The following is a 24,911-nucleotide window of genomic DNA, read 5'->3' on the forward strand; positions in this document are numbered from 1 at the left end:
AAGTCATCCAGATTAAACCAACTATATTTAAGGTTATACAGTGATTACCAATATTTCTTTGAAACAGGGATTTCTGAAAAGTAAGCCCTTTAAATTTACTATCCCAATAGTAGTGGCTCACAGCTTTTATCCCAGCACTCAAGAGGCAGAGGCAGAAGCAGGCAGATCTCTGTGAGTTCGAGGCCAGTTCAAGCAAGTGCCAGAACAGACTCCAAAGCTAACACAGAGACACCATGTCTCAAAATGCCAAGAAAATACTACAAAGTTTGCTTTTGTATATAAAAATACAAATAACTGTCTTCAATACAAGGACATAAATTCAAAACCTTGTATCCAACTGAGTCATTTGGTACATGTTATGATATTTTAAGGACCACTAACTCTGCTGAAACTAGTATTTCCCTTGAGTTGGTTACTCTAGATATTTGTCTTCCTAGAACTTGCTGCTCCTGGTAACTCAAAAATCCTTTACCTTCTTTTTGTTTTCTCCTTCTTGCTACCCATATCTAAATGCTTTTCAGCGCATGCACTTCTGTTGTCACTTGTTAGTTAGTCTTTTGTTAGTAGGATCTACAATATCCCAGTCAGAATCTGCAAACTATGCAGGTATATTTCCCCCTCCTCTAGAGAAGTCATTGCAAATGGAGAGACAATGGCTTTGTTTATGAAGATCTTTTATTTCTTCATATAGAATTATTTAGAAGAAATCCAAAAAATCTTTATGAAGTAGTTTCCTCTTATCTGTGAGATATTCTTTGAAGAACTTGGAAAAGAATAAAAAAAAAAGAGGCATCTTATAGAATCAGAAATAAAGAATACAAATTCCATGCAGTTTCGCATCATAAGCCATGGGGTCCAGAAGGAAGTGGAGTAATCTGTTTCAGTGACTTAATAAAAACACTTGTTCTCATATCACCCTCATCCATATGGAATGTATTTCAAGATCCTCAGAGAAACTCTCCAAAGTGTAGGCAGCACTAAATCCCATATATATACCATATACATATATATATATATATACATATATATATATATATATATATATAATGTATGTGTATATATATGATGTAACAACAATTAAATAATAAACTAATCAAAGTAGAAAATTAACAATTTAGTACTGTTCTTAGACACTGTGGCACACACTTCTTTTTTCTTAACCTAGCTTGAACTGTCACCTTTTCAGATAAAAGAAGCTTCTTGTAGCTAATCTGTGTCATATTTGACTTGACAGTGTCATCATTCTTGTGGAGCATGTCACTAGTAAGTAGAATAAACTGCTCTTGTGCAAAAGTCTTACAGTACCATGGGATAGAATCTAAGATACCTATTAAGTGACTAACTGCAAGGTCATATGTACAAAATGGGTGCTGGATGGAACGGGGTTGTATGAGATTTCATAATGATAGTCAGAATAGTGTGAATTTAAAATTGATATCTGTTTAATGAATTTTCTAACCAATACACTTGAACATCATCTGACCAGGACAAATTATAACCACAGAAAACAAAATTGTAGCTAAGAAAAAAGGGGAATGATGCATTATTTTGAGAAATTCATATATTTCTACATATATATGCACATTTATGTGTGTATATATATCATAATACACAAGGACACATATTAGAGCTCAGTAATAAGGAATAATTAAATAAAAGATGCATGAATGTTTTATAATATTTGGTCAAAGCATATTTTACCATGAAACTCAAGTATTTATTTTATTAGAGACCAATGCTTTCCATGCATCTTAACTTATGGTCTTTGTGGTTATTTAATATTTTCATCCAAGAATATTGGAATGTTCAGTGTTATATTAATTATTCAGAAGATAAATTTCAACTTTTTTCAAAAAAGAATATTGAATACCAAATTTTTATGTTTAGAAGTCATGTAAATTGTATCCCATAATGACAAAAACTTATATTTTAGATAATAGTCAGATGTGTCTTTTTTATTGTTGACATACCAGCTGTAGGGAGTAGAACACCAAAAATGAACTTTGGCAACAGAACAGTGACTCCTTTATAAAATACAGCAATGTGTCCAAATGCTACATTATGTGGAATTGGCCTAGAAATTTAGTTTTGTAAGCTAATAAAGTTATTGTTCATAGGCTTTCATTTCTATCACAGGAACCCTGTGTGTATTCAGCATTTGGATTGCAGTCATGGCCACTGTTCTGACATGGTCTTAATAAGAGAAGAAATAGAAAAATCATTACTCCAACACATCTAGCCACAAATGGAGAAGGGATGTTAACCTAATCAGAAGGTTGCATGTGTAATAGTGACTATCAGCTGAGGTACAGAAGACCTTGGTGGAGGCAGGGTGAACAAATAACAAGAGGCAAAGAAATGAAAAAAGAAAGAAAGGAGGATTTCAGCAGTGAGGAGACTGAGGCAGGTAGATCTCTTTGAATTCTGGGTCAGCTTGGTCAGCAAACTCAGTTCCAGATTGGTCAGGATTATATAGTGAGACCCAACTCAAAAGAAAACAAATAAACAACAACAAAAAAGCTGGAGAGAAAAAGGTAATGTGAAAAATACAGCTAGATTGAGAAAGAAAGATGCATGATAGCATTGTCCTTTAGGTACACCATGAGCCTAAGAAATCACTTGGGTAAAATGACCCTCAAGTATGTAAGGCTTTGGGCAGAAGAAAAGATAATAGTTAAATATGTTCATATGATAATTAGTCAGTTCTTAAAAGCTCCCACAAATATTAGTAGTTTATTTTGTTTTTTGTTTGTTTGTGTCTTCTTTTATTTTTGTATGTTTTGGTTTTATTTTGGAAACAAAGTCACTGTCTGAGGCTGATCACTTAGGTATTTATAGAGATGATCTGAGTTTTACGGCTATTATTAAATAAAATTGGGTATGTTCTGATTCTTTTTTATTTTTTTGGTTTTTTGAGACAGGGTTTCTCTGTGGCTTTGGAGGCTGTCCTGGAACTAGCTCTTGTACACCAGGCTGGTCTTGAACTCGCAGAGATCCGCCTGCCTCTACCTCCCGAGTGCTGGGATTAAAGGCGTGCGCCACCACCGCCCGGCTGTTCTGATTCTTATGGAAGAACAGAAATTAAACATTTAAACACGATACTTTATTTCAGTGAATAAAGTTCAGCTATGCAGCAGTGTCTTGAAAAGCTGGTTGTTTTGATTTTGATCCCCACAAACTTGCTTTCTGCTTATATAGTAACTGCCTTCAAGTTAACAATTTCATCAACTACAAAAGCAAATTGTGTACTTAAAGGAAGAGAATTTTGCCAATAAATTTAGAAAACAATTCTAGGAATGTTATTGGTATTTTTATTGTACTGCAGATAAACCATTCATTAGTAATACTTAACACTAAATACATAAATAGCAAAATTTTCTATACATACACACACACACACACACACACACACACACACACACACATACAATGTATTTAAGTGGCATTTGCTCATGAAGCAGAAATATGTCATACCCTTAAATAAGGTGCAGTCACTGGCTTGTTTTAAAAAGGGACATAATGTCAACTATTAATAGCTATGTATCCTTTTTTTATCTGACTGCATCAGCTCTCTAAAGACAGTCACCATTGGTCTGGATTTAAAATGCAGTTAGAGTGGCTCTCTCCTTTCTCCAGCACATCAAGAATTCAGCAAATTTATCTCTGTTACATGCATTATTGTTTCTAAGAAAAGGGTTACATTTTCACACATTGTTTTTCTAGTTTGACCTGGGGATAAAGGTGAGGAAGTGGGGGATAAATGAAGGTGAGGAGCCCAGGGGTGGGAGAGACAGTGACATTGTGTTAGGGGCAAATGGAGTAAAGGCGGGGTTCATGCTGGACCACACTATCACTTATCTAAAATTATATTGTCAGACAATCAGTTGTCCTTAACTGTCATAATAAGTGGTTGGGAATTTCAAGCCCACCTTCTGGGTAGATACAACTCAGCAACATCAATGAAATATAATTGGATTTGCACAGGAAATGACATCATTGTTATAAACTAAGTTGATCAAGCTGTCAGAGTAATGAAATAAAAAATAAAATAAAGTAAGACATGCCAGAAGGCATATATTTTTAGAAAAGACATTGGTTTCTGTAAGATGCAACTAAATTATTCATAATGACAAAAACTAATGCATTGACTTAAATTTTCTTGGTTACAATGGTCACTGATTAATATGACGAATCCTATAATGGGTTCAGAGTAAATATGCTCCCTGGCTCATGGGAATTAACACCTAGTCTCCAGATAGTGACCCTGTTTTAGAGAGGAGAGCAGGCAATTTCAGGGCTGTAAAATCTAGATTTTAGAGTTCCACACTTGATTTACTGCCAGCCCAATCTACTTCTCCCTGTTCTGTAGAATTGTAAGGGGTAAGAACCACATTCTCTCACTGCCTTGAATTCAACAGTGCTTCCTGAGCCATGAGGCACAGTTAACCTGTGAAACCATGGGCCTTGATCTGCTTCTGTCAGGCCCTTAGGTACAATGAGTAGAAACTAGCTTTCATACATTTCTTTTGTTCAAATTTTCTTTTATGTGTGAGTGTATCGCCTGCATGCATATGTCTGCACATGTGTGTACTAACTGAAGAGGCCATAAGTGGGTGTTGAATGTAATGGAACTGGAGTTACATATGGTTGTGAGCACCATGTGGGTGCTGAGGCCAGAACCCAGATCCTCTGCAACAGCATCCAGTATTCTTTACTACTGAGCCGTCTCTCCAGCAGCATACACTTTACCTTATTAATCACAGCATATTCTACAGCCTTGATAACCAGTGAATAATGAATATTTATGTTCTACTTAAGATTAGAAAATAAATGACTAATTTTTAAAACATAAACTTTTAACAAATTATTATAAAGCAGGTCTGGAGATAGTTCTATAAAAGGATAACCTGTCAAAGGCTTGTTTTGAAAGGACCTGAATTTGGTCCCAAAACATATGTTAAAATCAAGCAAAATAGCTATGTTTGGTGATACAGGCATGTAATACCAGTGTCAGCAAGATGGAAGCAAAGCTAAACAGATCTCTAGAAACTCACTGCCCAACAAACTTGGGCTATTTGTTGAGTGTGAAGCCAATGGAAGACCTTGACCCAAAACAAAAGCTGATGCCTGGAGACAACACCAGAGGAGGTCCTCTGACCTCCACATACATTTGTGACACCTACCTACCCTCCCAAAGACATGAACACAAGCATACATGTCCAACCCCACCTATGAACACACAGAGAGAAAGAGAGACCTATACCCATACTTTTCTCATTCTAGGGTCATCCTTTGTGTTATTGACAGCATCCATCATATAATATTTCATAAAATATTTCAGGGAACTGGAGATATGGTCCATCTACTAAGAGCTCTTGCTCTCCTTAAAAAGAACATAGTTCTGTTCCCAGCACCCACATCAGATGACTTAGGAGTGCCATAGCTCCAGGCTCCAGTTCCAGGGAATCCAATCCCATCTTCTGGCCTTAGCAAGGATCTATGTACATGTGGTACACACACACACACACACACACACACACACACACACACACACACACACATACACACACTGACATACATATGCACAAATCAATGAAACTTTCAAAAATGATATTCCATGATGTTTTCTTTATACACAACCAAGATTCATATTCTGTCTTTCATGGGTTTATAAGGAGATTGTTAACTGAAAAGTTGAGTGTAGATGTAGCCCAATATGCTCCTTGAATTGTTCAACCAGAGGTAACCTGCTTTACATCAGCTGCCCTGTTGACAAAGACTGTTACATCCTATACAGTGATTCACAAATCTTATTCTTATTGTCACTAAATACATGAAAGTATGTTTTCATTGTCAGTAGAAAATCTGAAACTGGGGAAAGCCAACCTGGAATTCATTTTGTATCTTTTCTTAATATATTCGAATATCCATCAGGGATAGTATAATTTGTAAAAGGATGAGAATCATTTGTAAAAGGATGATCAGAGTTTGCATGGAGAATGATTTACTTATGGTAGTTATGATTGCTGGATTGACTGATCATCTAGGTTTCTGTCTTCTTCCATCAGTATATTAGCTATTTTCAAACAGATTTTGTGCCTAGTGTTCCCCTAATGAGTCCTCTGTGCTTGCAATAAAGCTTGGAAACAGCAAAAACAACACTACACACTAAAATTTTAAACATAAGTTTTGACTTCTAATGGATGTAAGGCTTGCACATAAACTGATGTAGTGAGGGGATAAAGAAATGATCTGGTGGTCAAGAGCAGTGGCTCCTCTTCTGGTTGACCGAGATTTGATTCCTAGTACTCAGATGGTGGCCAATAACTATCTCTAAATCTAGTCTGAGGTGATCGAACACCACATCTTTTAAGCAATATATTCCATAGCTACTTTTTACATCTTAGAGATAATCATGTTGAAAACTGAGTGATTTCTCCTAACAAAATTTATTTAAGATTGATTATGATCAGTCTCTGGCATCCTCAAATGTGTCAAGATAAGATAGCATAGTGGTGTGCAGAGCTATCTATTTGACCTGGATTTAATTTCTAGCACTTTCTCTGAGGCTCACAACCAACAGTAGCTCGTGTTCCAGGGATCTGATGTCCTCTTCTGGACTATGATGGCACTAAATGAATCTCTCTCTCTCTCTCTCTCTCTCTCTCTCTCTCTCTCTCTCTCTCTCTCTCTCTCTCTCTCTCTCTCTCCTCTCTCTCTCTCTCTCTCTCTCTCTCTCTCTCTCTCACACACACACACACACACACACACACACACCTTAAAAAATTTTAATCCTCACAACAAATGCTTGCAAACAAACCTAATGAAAAAAAAGGCCATAAATTTGCATAAATTCGAAAGAGTGGTGAAAGGGGTATATAACTGCATAAGGGTTTATGCAGGGAGGAATAGGAAGGGAGAAATGTAGTAATTATATTACAATTGCAAAATTTAAAAAGTAAATACATGAAATTCTACTTAGCTGTGTATAAGACTATTGTAAAATTTAAGTATAGCTGTAACTTCTGACAATCTGTTCAGGAGCAAACAAATGATCAAATCAGGAATCTCCAAAGGAAATATTTTATGTACTGCCTCACTCTCACCTATGACTCCCACATTTTGCAGGCCTGCTTTCTTTCCACACAAACAGTGGGCCTTCCAATCTGCCCACTGATAAATTGAGTGTCAGTGTCCTGAGCTTACTGAGGGAACATGATCTGATGAATCCAAATCATGCTTTCTTGAAGGTGCAAATATAGCCCTAATCTACTCCTTGAAAGTGAATTCATTATCCCTACAAGGTTTCCCTATACTACGCTTTGCAGTAAATATCTCAGATCCCTTTTTGATACTGCAAAGCTGAATATCTTATGAACTATGTGCTAACTTCACACATCTGAGATTAGATTTTGGCTGATTGTCCTCTCTGATGTTAAACTAAAGAAAAAATAGGTCCATTGCTGTAACACTTTGTCAAAGATATCAAACTGAATCCATGCATCATAAATGGAACTAGGGCAAATATACCAGATCCAATATCTAAATATATAAATGACTTCCTCTGAAATAGGCTTCAGTCAACTATTACCCAAATTGGCATCTTTTCTCATGTGAGCATCTTTCCTGATACATCCTTGGCAAGAACTGTTTAAAAGAAAATGCCCCCTTGGCTTTGTCTAAATGTTTTAAATATGTGTCTGTGTTATGAAGAGTACTGAACTTTCATCTTAGATCAATTGCTTATGAAATATTTATCAAATCAGAGGCATATATGGAAAGAATTTATCCACTTTCTCACAATCTATTAATTCTCTGTCCAGTGATATAAATAACAGCAGTAAATAATAAATGTGTGACAAATGCAATGAGTGATTTTTTTTTTATTTTGAAACACATTTTGAGGAAAGTGTTAATGTAAGGGTAAGGGGTTAATTAATGACATTACAGTAAACCATTCTAACCATCATAATATTATCTGCAATAAGACTCCTCAAATAAATTCTAAAATAAACATTTTGGGTAACAGTTTTGATAAGTGGGTATACACTGTTCATCCCTTTTTATGTTTAGTCAGTCACTTTACATAGGCTTAGAAAAACATGAAGGGTAGATGGATGCCAAAATCAAACTTCTCCTATCCAATATTTGTGAAATCTGTACTACCATTAAATTGCCGTCTCCTTTTTGCTAGAAAAGTTATGACCTATGAGCCATTATGTAAATAAGGTTGGAAGCAGTCTTTACCTGATTGGATAGTATAAATTTCAAGTTGATAATAGAAAATGACCAGGAAGGATACATAAATCCTTCAGGAAGCACATAAATCATATCAAAGAGCCTTCAACCCCTAGTGTCAGGGTTACATTTGTACACTTTAGCATGACTTTAATGTAATGTATGGACAGAGATGAACAGTGGGTTTAGGTTTGATTTATCCTTTTTCTTTAAAGTTCTTGTATGGCCAACTTATATTTACTTTAAAATTAGCACCAAACACTTCTCTGGAATAATTATTTAATGTTTTGTGTCATTAGTATTTGAACTAAAGATATACACAAATACGGACAACTTCAAACACAATTTTTTAAATAAAATCATGCCAATTACTCAGAATTTGATTTCTTGATCCAAGGATGGGTCAGGGATTAATGTCAGTATTTCTTATAGCAATAGATTTAGATGTCAAGGGCAGTCTGAAATTCATTCACCCATAATGAAAACACAGAGAAGAGATCATTTCCCATTTGCTATCAGTTTAATTTATCAAATTGTGAGATAGTTATGGTGGAAAATGTTTTCCTGAAAGAAGCTGAATATTCATGTGTCCGTGGGACAAAAGGAGATCAGATTCTAGGCTCTCAGAAGAAGGACTAAAAATCACTGAGTGTGCAAAAGGTTATCAGCTCCTGGAGAGCAGATCATAAGAGCCAGAGCATGAAGATGCTACCCAAATGTGAGATTTGGAGACATTCTGCTCTAATTTGGTGGAGGAAACGCATATTTTAGGATTGTATGGTATCACCAATGCTATGAATAGAAAAAGCCTTTTAAGCAACAAAAGAACAAGCCTACAGGCATCATAACACTTGACTTCAAAATACTCTACAAAGTTGTAACAATCAAACAGTCGGACGTTGGCATAAACATACATATAAATAAATTGAAAAGAGAGCCTAGAATAAAAGCACTCATCTACAGCCATCTGAGTGCTCACAGAAAGGATAAAGTATAAATGATGTTGAGAAATTTGGGTGGTGACAGGAAGAAGAAAGAAAGAAATCCTCTTTCTCACTAGTTAAGAAAATCATGGACTTAGATGTGAAACAAGCTTGTTCCCTAACTAGAACTAAAAAAACAAAATCAAACAAACAAAAAACAACCAAGAAAATCAGCACTAGCACTTCCAATCCCAGGTTCCTCATTCCACCTGCATATCACGTACATCCCACTATCGTCACCTTTACAGTTTACTTGGAGAAAGGACAGGAAGATTCAAGAGAGAAGGAGTTGGGTGAGAGTGTTAACCAAAACAAATGGTATATAAAAATACATAAGGAAGTATAATATTTGAAAAGCTAATGGAAAAATAAGTTTTTTAGTAAAATTGAGTTACCCTTAATGGATAGACAAAACATTTAATAGAAACAACACATTATTAAATTAAAATGCTACTATGAGAGATGGCTTGTATCTCTAAAAATTATTGACCAGAGAGTTTCCTTAGACTTCCAAATGATACAGGAAATTGTCCCGCTCTTTTTGCTGACTAGAATTAGTTGGAAAGACTCTGATGATGAAGACGGCATATGCCTTGGTAATAGGATACAGAAATTTTAGGATGCAACTTCATTGCTCTCCCTGCTGTCTAATCCTTACAGTGCTCAAAAACATAATACAGTATGCTAGGAGAGAATATTAACAGTATTACTCATCTGCGGACCTTGTGTGCAAAATCACAGGTCAGACAGGGTGAGCACACTGGTTCAATATTAGCAAGCCAATTTGGGGGTTAATCATCTATTTTCATATTGGATTTTATATCCACTCCACAGGATGAAATTGTATCTGGAAGAGTAAACCAGGCAAAAGCCTGTGGCTAGGGAGGTCACAGGTCATAATGAAGAGAGTATTATTGTTAATTTTCTAAATGGACACAATGTGCCTATCAAATTGATCTCTAAATAACTATATTAATGCCTATAGAATAGTGGTCTTTGGTCAGAGAAACTTCCTTCTCCAGTGTCTATGGTGAGGAGAGAGTCTTAGCATTAGTCAAAGTGCAGGGAATAAATGATTCTTGAACAATCAGATATAAGTGGGCATTTTAAATTACCCTATCCAAGGTTCAAGAATATCATAGAGGAAACTTCATTAATTTATATGCAACATTTCATATTTCTTTTTTTAATTCTTTAATCACTACTCATATTTACAAATCCATCCCCCCATTCCTTTGCCCTCCCATTCTCCCATTTTCCCCACCAGCCCCCCCCAACCTACCCCAATAATTCTTCCCCAGGGATAGTGAGGCCCTCCACAGAGGACCTTCAAACTCCATCATATCATTTGGGGGAGGGCCTAGGCTCTCCTTGCTCATTCTGGGCTGCAATAATATCCCTCCATAGGGAATGGGCTCCCAAAGTCCATTTGTGCTTTAGGGATAAAGACTGGCTACACTGTTAGAGGTCCCATAGATTGTCTTGGCCTCCTAGCTGGCATCCACATTCAGAGGGTTTGATTTGGTCCAATGCTGTTTCCCCAGCTTTATGACTAGGGTTTGCATGCTATCAGTAGGTCAGGTCAACTGTTTCTGCAGGTTTCTCCAGCCCCGTCTTGGCTCCTTTGCTCATCCCTCCTCCCTCTCCACAACTGGATTCCAGTAGTATGGTTCAATGCTTAGCTGTGGGTGCCTGTTTCTGCTTCAAACAGCTACTGGATGAAGGCTCTAGGAATGGTAACCAAGGTAGGCATCAATCTCATTATAGGGGAAGGGCATCAATGGCATTTTCTTTACCACTGCCTGGCTTCTTAGCTGGGGTCATCCCCGTGAATCCCCTAACATTTTCCCTGTGCCAGACCTCTCTCCAAACCTGTACTGTCTCCCTCTGTCAAGGCACCTTTCTTGCCCTCCTCTATTCCTCCCCTGTCTCAGTCCTCTTGTTCTCATCCTCCCTCCCCTTCTTCCCTTTCCACCTCCTTCCTCTCCCCTGCCCCGTGCTCCCACTTTGGTCAGGGGTTCCTGTCCCCATCCCCTTCCAGAGAGACTATGCACTCTTGTCTTGGTATTCTCTTTGTTTCGTAGCTCCTCTGGCAGTGTGGATTGTAGACTGGTAATTCTTTGCTCTATGTCAAAAAATCAAAAATGTGTGAGTACATATCAAGTTTATCTTGTTATGATTTGGTTACCTCACTCAGTATAGTTTCTTCTAGTTCCATCCATTTGCTTTCGAATTTCAAGATTCCATTTTTTTCCTGCTGAATAGTACTCCATTGTGTGAATATACCCCATTTTCTGTATCCATTCTTCAGTTGAGGGGCATCTAGGTTGTTTCTAGTTTCTGGCTATTACAAATAATGCTGCTATGAAAATAGTTGAACATATGTCCATATTCTATGAGTGTGCATTCTTTGGGTATTTGCCCAAGAGAGGAATTGCTTGATCTTGAGGTAGACTGATTCCCAGTTTCCTGAGAAATCACCATACTGATTTTCAAAGTGGTTTTACAAGTTTGCACTTCCACCAGCAATGCAGGAGAGTTCCTCTTTCTCCGCATCCTCTGCAGAATAGATTTTCATTGGTGTTATTGATTCTAGCCATTCTGACAGGAATAAGATGGTATCTCAGAGTGGTTTTGAGTTGCATTTCCCTGATGGCTAAGGATGTTGAGGAATTTCTCAAGTGTCTTTTAGCCATTTTGGATTCCTCTGTTGAGAATTCTCTATTTAGTTCTGCACTCCAACTTTTAATTGCATTGTTTGGTGTTTTGATGGCTAGCTTCTTGAGTTCATTGTATATTTTGGTGATCAGCCCTCTGTTAGATGAGGGGTTGGTGAAGGTCTTTTCCCATTCTGTGGGCTCTCATTTACAAACCAGAAGGCCCACCCTGAGTCTGGACACACCTCACTCTTGGTGTCCCCTCTGCCCTTTTCCCTCTGCCTACTGCCTGAGGTGAATCTGGGCTCTCCTCTCGCCCCAAACTCCTCATATTTCTTAACAGCTAAATAGTATTTATTGTGTGGATATACCATATTTTCATTATCTATCTACTATTTGATGAACATTTTAGCTGTTTCCAATATCTGGCTATTATAAATAGAGCATCAGTGGACCTCAATAAGCTGATACCTCCATAGTAGTATGCACAGTCCTTTTGGTGTAGAGTAGTATAGCTAGATTTTATGCTAGATTTGTTTACAGATTTTAAAGGAACCTTCTCAGTGATTTCAATAGGGACTGTTCCAGTTTGTACTCCTACCAGCAAAGAGTGTTTCTCTTTTCCAGAATTTTTTCCTTCATCTGTTGTCATTTGTTTTAGGGGAATGGGGTGGGAAGACAGGGTACAGTGGAAAATATGGAACGGATAACTGCCACTACATTGTAAAAGCCATATGGAAATTTAACTATGGTGAAACTTCCTAAAACATATACACAAATTTAAATGGGGTGATCATATAACAGGACATGATGCTCTACTGATCATCATACACTACCAAAATCCCTCGAGTACCAAGAATGGATTACATCTTTTTGAGTTATAAACCAAACATAGACAGTCCCCTCTTCACAAACATTGTAGGATATTGCCAATGGTTATTCCCACAATCTAATAAGATCTTATAGCTGAAGACACCATGTACTTACATCATTGAACATTGAAAAGTTGAACTATTTCTCAATAAGAAGCTACAACCCTACAGAATAGTATTTATAATGCTACAAGGTACTATACACAATACTGGAGGAGAAAAGTAATCAACAACCTCATCCCACTATGAACTCTGCAAACTCCAATAGTGACCAGCCTGCAATGTATACCCACTGGTACAATAGTGTCACAGATGTTATGGGAGTAACTATAATACCATTTTGATTGGGTTTGAGTCCCATTCCACAGCATGAAACCCAGACCTGATGCTATTAAAGCAGCCAAAAAATATGAGACAAGGCAGCTCATGGCCCCTATGGGAAAATTTATACAACTATTCTACTAAATGCACACAGCAATAAAATTAGTTCTAACAACATACTGTTATACCCATAGATTAGTACACTGCTCAGCCCTCATCAGAAAAGTTTCTCCTTGCAATAGATAGTAATTAACACAGCAACTCACACCTGGACAATGTGTAGAAAGTGGGAGACTTTGAAGTACTCAGTCCTAAATGAGATGTCTTTACCAAATTCAAGGCTCAGGGATCTCTGTAAACAGGACATAGAAGATTGTAAGCTCTGGGGATGGCAAAAGAAACAGCATTTTCCAGACACAATTAGGCTGATGCACATATGAACTCACATATATAAGACCTGTACAAGTTCAAACTGTACAAGCTCAACAGAAAAAAAGGAAGTAATCCCAATGCCTCCATGTCTAGCCAAGAAGAGATTTGCAATTGACAGCTGCTGAGAGGAGAGAAATCAAACTTCTTCAATGAAGTAACAGACTGAGTATATCAATCCACACTCCAGTACAGGCCATATGCTCCAGATCAGTTGGCTAAGATAAAGCAGATTCCATGTTTGATTGTTTTGTGTATGTGTGCTTTCCATGTCTTGTTTTGTTGTTGTTGTTGTTGTTGTTTGTTTGTTTGTTTTCAACAGGGGAAGAATAAGAAGGTGAGTGTGTACACAGGGTAGAATCTAGGAGGAGTTGGATTCATAAAGAATATGACCAAGATGTGATAGATGAAAACTAAAAAAATAAATTAATTTAAAAAAACAAAGATAGTAAGACCTGGCAAGAGTGTGGAGAAATGGGAACTCTTACACCCCAGGGGAAAAGCAGCTTTTCAGCCTGTCTTTTGGGGTTCTGTCATATAATATAGCTCAGGTTACCCAAAATACAGAATGTCCTGATGATGCTACATCACTGGATTACTTTTTTCCTCTTTGTTCCTTCTCTACTCCCTACTTCATCACCAATGATCTTGTTAGGAGTATTTGTTTATCTCTGGGATGACTGCTAGAGGTCTCTAACTCTGACAGATATCTTAACTGTAGAATCAAATACTTTAAGTGCAATTGTTTAAATGAGTATCGTTGGTCCAAAAATCAACTTCTTGGTTATTAGCAGAAGGCATCCCATAAGCATAAATAGAATAAACAAATGATGAATAATTTTGAAGTATTCTGTAATATTGCATCTCAGCTTAGCACAGTTGACAAACTGAAATAGATAATTCTTTGTTATATACTATTCTATACATTACAATACGTTTGAAGCATCCTTGACTTCCATTCACTAGAAGCTAGCAAGTTCCCTGATTCTTAGGACAACCTAGAAATGTTTAAGTGAATGGAAAGGAAAACAAAAGTTATTCCCCACTATAACACATTTAGAACATGGGAGAGGGAGCAGGAGAGATGGCTCCATCATTTAAGTACTAGCTGCACAAACCTGAGATCCTGAGCTCCATAACTCTGAGCCCACATAGAAAAGCCAGACTGTTGACTTCAATTGGCAGAAGTGGGGACCTGGAGAAAGAAGAGCCCCCTAGACCTGCTGCTCAGTCAGTCAAGCTACACTGATAAGGTCCAAGCTCAGGGAGAGAGCCTATCTCAAAAGACAGCTGCAGAAAGATTGAAGATGATACCCTAAGTTAGCCTCTGGACTATTTACACATATATGTGCAAAGACATACACATACACAAACTGGGTTATAGGAATGACATAATACACCCAATAAAATCCATACATTCCGCAGCCATGAAGAAAAAGAATGCTATGTACCTGCACTGTATTAGTATGTGAAAGAAAAATAGTTTCTCATTTCACAGTTCTTTTTCTAGTCAGAAGAAAAGAAAACAATTGTCTCACAGCAAGAAACTGTCTCTAATTCCAACCCATTTTCCAAAGGAGGCTGTGGAATGAATAACAGCTTCCACGAAAAAACAAAAAGTTACACCAGTTTCAAATGTGTGAGCATGTTTCTGAAAGTTGTGTATGATTTTAATTCAAATCAAGCAAATGACTGCTGTTTTTCACAGCATAATTTTTGCCTTGTGGGAGTAAAGGATGAGGTGTCTGCCCTTGGTTCTTACCTTATACCTTCTGTGCTGAAACATGACATGGGGCATCCCACATTCTGCCTTCTCTTGCTCTTTCAACTTCATCCCTTTTTCTTCCTTGCATGTATTTTCTCCATACTTTCCACCTACGTTCTTCATAAAAGTTATTAGAGAGCATGTGTGCTACTGTTGAAAAGACTTAAATGATTATAGTAACAGAAAAAAAATTAAGGGGCGTTCAAAGGTTGGTTTTCCTGTACTTTTAGAACTGCTTTTGAGAATTTCTGAGATCCTGACTAACTTCACAGAATGTCTTTCCTAAGAATCATGCTGAAACTACCATCATTCTGCTCTGGTCTGACTGCAGGAGGCGGCAGGGCTGGGACCCTTCCCCCATTTCTCTTTGTGTTCCACAATCCTAGAGATGGGGATAACTTTGGCAGTTTTGGCAGATGTTCCTTGCCTGGCTAGTTCCTTCGGTCCAGTGGAACTATGTGAGGGTCACATACATACACACACACACACACACACACACACACACACACACACACACGTGAGTGTGCACAAATGGATAAAGCAGCAAAGCAGCACATAGCTGCTGAGTTTCCAAATAGCAACCTGGAAGCTGTCTTCAACAATCTTTTGCAGTTTTCCCCAGGGGGTCTGAGCATTTGTGTGACCTACTTACTGGTTTCCTTCCTTCTCCCTTGCACTCACCCATGAAGTCATCTAATAGCAAAGTCTCATAGTAGTTTGTAAAACATTGACATTCTGTTAGCCACTATACAATATCTGATCAAACACAAGAGAGATATATAGATTTAAATGTTCATTATTTCTATGTATTTTGGGAGGAGTTGGCAGGCTGAGACTCTGGAGAGCATGCTGTTTAAAAGTGTTAAAAAGATTTTGTTAATATTTTAATTTTTAATAACTCAGCTATTTTTTTTGGATTGCCTTTCTTAAACTCTGACTATAGACCTGCAAAGAATAGACATACAGATCATTATACACACATAATTAAATACTTAAAATACTTGAAAAGTGACAATCTTCATGATTATTACCATTCTAAGTTTCTTTGGGTATGTTAGTGAATAGTTTATTTTCCCCTCCACTTTTATTAATCCTATAATTTGATAATGTATGTAATTTGTATTAGTGATATCAATCCCCTATGCCAACTCCTCACAGAAGCAGACAACCCTCCCTATCCATGTAACTTTGTGTCCTTTTTTTTTTAAATCTATGAAGGAAGTATGGCCTTCTAATAGAGCATAATCATCTACCAGGATATACACACTTGAAAATCAACTCTCCCTTCCCAGCAGCAGTTAGTTGGCAACATTCCTTAGCTAAGTGATAGACTTCATGCCTACCCCCACTCTCCAGGCTGAGATTGTGTGGCTTAAGCTTGCACAGGTCTTGTGCACACAGTCATAACCTCTGTGAGTTCAGTTTTTTCATCTGTCTTGCTGTGTCTTTTATGTTACTGTGTGCTTATAATCATCCACTGCCTTGAGCTCTTAATATCTTCCCTGCCCTATCAAGAATGATCTCTGAGCCATGTGAGGAGGGGATAGAAATAGGAGGAGGTGTGATATAAATGTTCTATTTAGTGCTAAACTTTCCCAGTCTCCAATTCTCTGCACCTTGATCTCTTGTGAGTCTATGTGTTAATCATCATCTACGGCAAATAGAAGGTTCTCCGATGAGGTTTGAGAGATGAATTAATCCATGGCTATAGTGACAAGCCATTAGGAAACAGTTTAATAATATGCTGATTTAGCAGAATAATAGTATGAAGTTCTCCCTAGGGACTATGGTCTCTCTAGCCAGAACTTCTTGGCCCTTATAATGGTCTTAGACATCTTCTGCAGTGAACCTTATATCCAATCAGAATGTAGTTGGTTACCTCCATGATGTTCATGGCACTATTGCACCAGAGGACATGTCTTATAATCCCAGTCATCATTATGGCATGCATGGTTAATAGGTGAGTAAGATTAACAAATCTTTAACATTAACTTCCATCACTGTGATAGCTAGCCAGCATAGATAACGCTTCCAGATAAGGACAAGATTGATTTATCCACATTACATGATTTAAGCATTTTGTGTCTTCAGCAATAGGGTCTGTTCCTCAAGTTTTGAAGGATAATCAATAGCATTGGCAGTGACCCATAATATTTTAGAGTCTTTGTGAACACACTGGACAACAACTACAAAAGAAGTAAGCCATTCTTGGCACTAAGGTTTCCATTTGTTAGTCCATGATATCTAGTTAGGGCATTATTGCACAATTATAAGGTAACTACATTTTAACTCTTTTTATATATGTTTATAAATACACTTCAGGTAGATTCTAAGGTGGTAGGGTTTCTATGATTTTGTTGAAATGCCTTTAGTGTTATTTATTACTCCCTGAATTTCTGCCTCTACTCTGACCTCTCCAATCCTAATTTAATCCTTTTGTTTCATTATTTCCAATTAACCCTTCATAATATTGAATTCTATCTCTTCTTCCTTGAAAGATCCCCATCATGGTCCCCTACTCACTTGTGAATTTTATAATTTCATTTTTCTTGAAAGCCGAATAATATTTTGTTGTGCAGCTGTACCACATTTTCACTATTTATTCACCAAGGTTGTATCCATTTCCTAGCTGTTGTGAATAAAGTGGCAATGAACATGGATGAGAAAATATCTATAGTAAGATATAGAGTCCTTTGTGCTTATTCCAAAAGTGGTATATTCAGGAGTCTCTAGAGAATTGGTTCTCAACCTGTGGGCCACGACTCCTTTGGAGGGGTGGTCTGACAATCCTTTCACAGGGGTTGCCTAAGACTGTCAGAAAACACAGATGCTTACATTGCGATTCATAACAGTAGCAAAATTACAGTTATGAAGTAGGAACAATAGTAATTTTACAGGTGGGGGTCACCAGAATACAAAGAACTGTAAAGGATAGCAGCATTCGGAAGGTTGAGAACCACTGGTCTAGCGCAACAGAATCAATGGCTTGAATATATTAAGTAGACTATGTTAGAATAGCAATGAACAGATGAATCACAGCTTAGAGGCTGAGGTCTCAGTAGTTGCTCTGTCTTTGGTTTGTGTGTTTCTGCAATGGGGGCAGTCCCACACAGGCTGTGTGTCCTTTGGGCGATCCAACAACCTGGTAGCTGCCCAGTTCACATGACTTCATGCCTCAACAATGCCAATCTGGTTCTGAAAACCTGGAGTGGGTTTCTGGAGAGCTGGTGACACTGAGTCCACAATGGATGCCTGGTAATTCTGGTTCTGATATCACTGAATGGTTCATCAGCAACAGCAGCAGTGGCAACAGCAGCAGTGGCAACAGCAGCAGCAGTAGGGTAAATCAAGTCATTGGTGAAGAAAGAAGGCCAAGAGAGCAAAATATCAGTCATCATCCTCTGCCTGAAAGCTACTAAAATCTGCCACCCCAAATCAGGATCAGTATCCCTACATTAATCAAAGTAATCAGGACAGGTTTTTAGGGGACTGCAGTATGAGGTAACTTGGTGTTACAACCAACAATGATAAATGGCTGGCTCTTATAGTAGCTCTCTTTCAAGCTTGTTGAGCAATCTCACCACTGATTTCCTGTGGGCAAGAGTGAAGATGGGTGCAACCCATTGCATTTCTGCACAAAACTATGACTAGCATTAAGTTTAAAATATGCCAGGCATGATGTCTCAAAATGTTCAAAACAGTTGAGGCAGATAATGTTCTTAGATCACTAAGGGAACAGACTCTCTAAGTGTAGGTCTTAAGGGACAAAATTGATGTTTAAAATTTTACTCTTGAAGGTGTGTTTTTCCATGGTTGCAAACCATGTAATGTATGCAATTTATATAGTGTTATTCTGAGATTGTCAAGTTTATTTAAATACAGTGGTGGGTTCAAAAGAATCTTACTACACAACTTTAAACTACCTTTTGTTCCTTTTAGCTAGGTGTGTTAAAAGACTAATGTACATATATTATGTTTGTGAGAAGTATGTTTCAAGCAAAGGAACACTAACTAAAGGAATAATTTGGCAATTGGGAAATAAATAATTCCAACACATTTTCTTCCATTAGAAACAAGTGATTATATGATACTATAGTGTACATTGAAATGTACATTGTTTTGTAGTGAGAAATATAATCTCTCAATAAAAGAACACTGCTTAAGAGCAATGGGTTTCTTTTTATTTTTTCTTTTCCTGTGTCAAAATACTTTTCAGAATAATGTTAAATGCATAAACTAATACACGTAAGACTTCAAAAGAAACAAAATATACAGAAATATAGCTACACAGGTATGAATGGAATATATGTGAACTATAGTATAATATATGCCTCTTTTACAATGTGTTTAAAAAGAAGATATAATGGTGGCTTTCAAAATAGCATAGTTTTAAATAAAGAAATGTGTTTTAAATGTATATAATGTACAAAGATTCTATGTTCTCTATAACAGTCATAGGAATGGGATTACTTCTTTAATTTTTACACTTATTTATTTATTGGGTAAGGGGCACACAAGACACGTGCCATGTGTGGAGATCAGAGGACAACTTGCTTTCCTCAAAAGACTTGGCTTTCTTCTTTTTACTATGTAAGTTTTATGTCTGGAAATCAAGTTATTCCTTGTATTGAGCAGGTTATCAACATAGTGTCAATGGCCTTTACCCACTGGACAACCTCAAAAGCTTACCCCTAAAATACCTTTAATTTTTATTTAGAATCTCACATATGAGTGAACTCTATTTACAACACTTCCAGTATCTCTTTCCCATCTCTTCTTATTCCCCACGTCACCCACTTCACTCCTCTGGGATTCCTAGCCTCCCTATCAGTTTTATTATAAACTCACACACACACACACACACACACACACACACACACACACACACACACACACACAGTATAATCGACTGAGTCCATCTAGTATGCTTACATGCACATATACTCAGGGTTGACTACTTTGGACTGGGAAATTCATCAAAGGGCTCATGCTTGCAGAAAACATCTTCCCTTTTCATTGTCAGCCATTGACTACCTACAGTTCTTCATCTAGTGGTGTGGTCTTGTGAACTTTCCCCTACCTCCATGGCATATTGATTGGTATGGTCATATTTAAATTTGGTTTATCCACCTGCTTTCCTGAGATTTCATGGGTATAACATCTCTGTCGTGTTTAGAACACTCTCTCACACAGAACTCATCCTGTCTGCTGGCTCTTACAATCTTTTTGTCCCTTCCCCCTCTGAGATATTCCCTAAGGTTTCAGTGTTGGAGACATGTAATAATTGTAGCAATTGGCGTTGGCTATCCCACAATCACTAATTCTCTTCATTTTGGCCAGTTGTGAATCTCCTCAGCCACCTCCAACTGATAAAACACTAAAGTAGCTTCTTTGATGGGTTGCAAGATCCACACTTATCTGTGGGTATAATAATAGAAATCAGGAATGCAGTTAGAAGTCATACTGACTTAGCAAAATGACAATAGCAAATTCAATAGAATTGGTGTAATCAACTGCCATGGGTAGTTGACTAGATGTACAGCATCAGGCGTGAGTTCCCTTCCATTGAGAAGAACATCAGTCCAATTAGACAGCTAATGGTAATTATCAAGATGTAAGTGCTATTGTTGCACCATTGGTGATGCTTTACTGAACTTGCCATTGTTATGTTTCATAGGCTTTACAGCTAGCTAGGACCTTTGATTACTTTTCTCTCATAGTAGTTTGCATAGAAATTTTCATACAGTGAGAGATAGTCCTCAAGGAGGAGGGCAGCAGGTTAGCTCTAGTTTAAATTCCTCCAAATACTATGTCTGAGGTCTACCTGTTTATAGCAAGAGAGCTCCATCTTCAAAATCTAGGGGACAATGAAGGGTACTGTCAACACTCTGTATTATTTTAGGGTCAGAGTCTCCTGGCCTAATCCAACCAACAACTCAAAGAGAGGTCTCCCCAACTTGGAATTGAGGCATCTGGTTGAGAGCCCCTGGTTCTCAAAGGGGGCAACACCACCATTTGTGGTATAATTCCATCCAAACTACACACACACACACACACACACACACACACACACACCACACACACACACACACACACATATATATATATATATATATATATATATATTATATCCACATACAGAGACAGACAGACAGACAGACAGAGTCACATGGTACTATGCACTTATTTCTAAGTAAGGCCTGCAAAATATGTTTCTTCTCTACGGCTTTCTCATACATCTTGAGAACCATCCAGCTCTACTCCTTCCCTCCCCACATAGGTCGTTCTTCCTCTACCTCTACATTTAAATCCCCTCTCTAGCAACTTCTTGAACCCCCTCCATAGCACTCCTGTACTGCACTTTGCACCTCCAAATCCTCCTTCCCTTCCAGTCTCCATAGCCCCCATCCAATCTCTGGCCCAAGTGGCCACTTTAGGCTATGCACTGAATCCAAACTTGGATCTAGGGTCCACGAAACTGAAAGTATTTTTTTCTTTATCAATTCTCTCTCTCTCTCTCTCTCTCTCTCTCTCTCTCTCTCTCTCTCACACACACACACACACACTCTCTCTCTGTCTGTCTGTCTTTCATCTTTCATATCTGTGTGTGTGTGTGTGTGTGTGTGTGTGTGTGTGTGTGTGTGTGTGTGTGTGTGTGTGTGTGCATTTGTTTGTTTTGCATTGCTAAGGACTTAACCCAAATTCCAGGCATGTTAAGCAAATATTCAGTTACAAACATATAGATCTAGCCCAAATTTTAAACACTTTTGTGGTGTGTCGTCTTATAATTTAAAAAAAAAAAAACATGTTGAAAATAGAGATCTACTTTCCTATATTTTACAGTTCAAATTCACAGAATCTCTGGGTTCTGCAAGGAGCACTTTAATATCTATTTTAAAGTAATGAAATGACATTGGTTGATGCTGTTAATAGGACTTCAACTATCTCCTAATCTAACATGAAGTAATTTGGGAGGAAAAAGAACTGTAAATTTTCAATGTTTTTATAAGATATATATTAGCTTTTTTAAAAGACAGATTATAAAGAACTGCGGTAGCATTTCAAATATCTATGGGAAATGTTACTTTTAAATAAGTCAATTAAAAAATATTTAGACTTGTTAATACAAAAAACCTGTGAATGCAAACCCTTTCTAAAGGGAAGTGTGTGTGTGTGTGTGTGTGTGTGTGTGTGTGTGTGTGTGTGTGTGTATGAGTACGTCAAATAAATTGTGCAAAAGTAAGGTCAGCAGGTTTTATATTTTTGAAAGCTATCTATAAGCTTTTAATTTTAAATCTATCATTCTAACCTCTTTATGTTGCTATAGATAAACAGGCCTTACATCTAGTCACAGGCTCATAAACTAGTGGAGAAAAAAAACGTATGACACCCAACTAGCTGAGAATCAGGCATAAGAGTCAATATTTCTCAACTTAAAAATATGATATGATTTATAATACATAATAAATATACCAACTATATAAATATACATGTTAAATGATATAATGTTTATTAAATATTTATTAAAAACAAAATACTTGATGTCATTTTAATAGACATAATTTATATCTATGAGGTCCTTTTGTATAATTTCTAATTTCTTCTTCCTATCACATAGCTTTTCCAAAAATATACTTTCAATAGTTAGAATTAATACTATATTTGTCCTTTTCTGTTTGCTTGTTTCTGTGACAAAACAATATTACTGAAAGCAACTTGATGAGTAGTAGATTTTCTCTTAGAACGCCCAGGTCAATGCCTTTCACTTAGTGAAGTCAGGGAAAGAACTCAAAGCAGAAAACTGGACACAGGAACTGAAGCAGGGGCCATGGAAAAGCACTTTTTAGTAGCTCACTTTTCATGGTTTGTTTAGCCTGCTTTATTTTAGGACCTAGGACTACATGTTTAGGATTGGCCCTGCTCAGAGTGGGCTGGAATCTCTCACATATCATTAAGCAAGAACATGTCCATATGCTTGCCTACAGGAGAATCTGGTGAAGTCATTTTCTTGTTTGAGTTTCCTACTATTTCCCAGATGACAAATTTGTGTCATGTTGAAATAGACTAACCAGTGCAATATACTTCCATCAAAATTAATTCTCAGAATTGTATCACATTTGTTTTATTTGTATGATAAGACTTAGAACTGATCCTAAAAATGGGTTATGCATAAAGAAAACCTGGGGAATGTTAAATTTACAACATTAAGAATATTCATGTGAATAAGCAATCATATTATACCTTTGTAACTTTTCACAACACATATTACTGATGTAAGAAAAATAACACATAATTTAATGTTGCTAGAAATTCTCATATTTTCTTATTCTCTCTATAAAAAGAGAGTAGTTTATTTCTAAACTGACAAGGAAAATGCATGATGTAATGTTTATTTTTAATTGTGAACATCCTTAGATTTATGATCACCATGGAAACACATCTCTTGTTGTGATGATGACAATGGTTTCAGAGTGTTTAAGAAAAGGGGAAAAACCCACCGTGGTTGAGTAAGCACCATCCCAAAGGAACGTGGTCTCAGGTAGAGAAAAGAGAAAGCCATCTGAACACCAGCATCCATCTCCCTCTGCATCCTGACTGTGATCAGGATGTTCCCAACTCCTCATGGTTCTGTTGCCATACTTTCCCCATCATAATGAACTATATTCCACAAGATGAGCTAGAACAAACCATACCTTAAGTTACTTCCTGTCAGGTGTTGATCACAGCAGATTAGAAAAGTAAGTAATATATAGACGAATAGGAGAGTATAGTGAATATTTTAGGAAAACATTTTAAGCACAATTTTCAGTAACATGGTGGCATCAGAGAAGACACAGAAGGAATATACAGGGCTCACAAATGAAGACAAGGTTTGGAAGGCCTTCCAAACCAGGTACCACAGATGCCACAGAGGCAGCAGCTTCCAGATCAGATTCATGAACACTTACTTTGCATGTAATATTCTGCTGGGGAAGTGCCAATAATTAAATATGTTATACTCCCCCTCCCCCAGAACTGAATCCGAACCAGTGGAAAGTGTGAACTATCCAATTCAGGTAATTTTTTAAATTAAAAAAATATGTTTATTTTATATTTTAAGCTTCTTTCATTTAATCTATATTTCTAAATACAGAATTTGCATTATTAAAAAGTACTAAAGTTTAGAGCATCTTTATCCTACAATTAAAATTCTTTGTTTTTTTGCAAGTATGTCTTCTCAGATGAGAGTCATTATTTTCTCCATTATTATATTTTTTAATTAATTTATATTTCCTAATGTGGTGATTTTCAAAGGGCCCTATACCTAGAAATTACTCAAAAAATTCTTCAACAGACTCAAAAACATCAGAACAGTGATGCTACAAGAGACTTAGAAGGTATGAAATTCTCTTTGCATTTGGCATTATGGTTACATCTAAGTAGTAAATTAGACTTTCAATAACTATACCAGCATTTTGGATGTCAGAACACACTAGTTAACTTGTAGCCTCTTCATGTCTTTGCCAGTAGTTTCCATCATGAGCCAAAATTTCTTCTGTTTTCACTGAACAGAGATCTATTACTGACACATCTGTTAGATGGAACATAGTGACTATCAAAACATGGGCTCTCATGGTGAATGTAATTATGCAATACCAAATGAGCA

Source organism: Cricetulus griseus, chromosome 8 (genome assembly GCF_003668045.3).
Source record: "Cricetulus griseus strain 17A/GY chromosome 8, alternate assembly CriGri-PICRH-1.0, whole genome shotgun sequence".
NCBI lineage: Eukaryota > Metazoa > Chordata > Mammalia > Rodentia > Cricetidae > Cricetulus > Cricetulus griseus.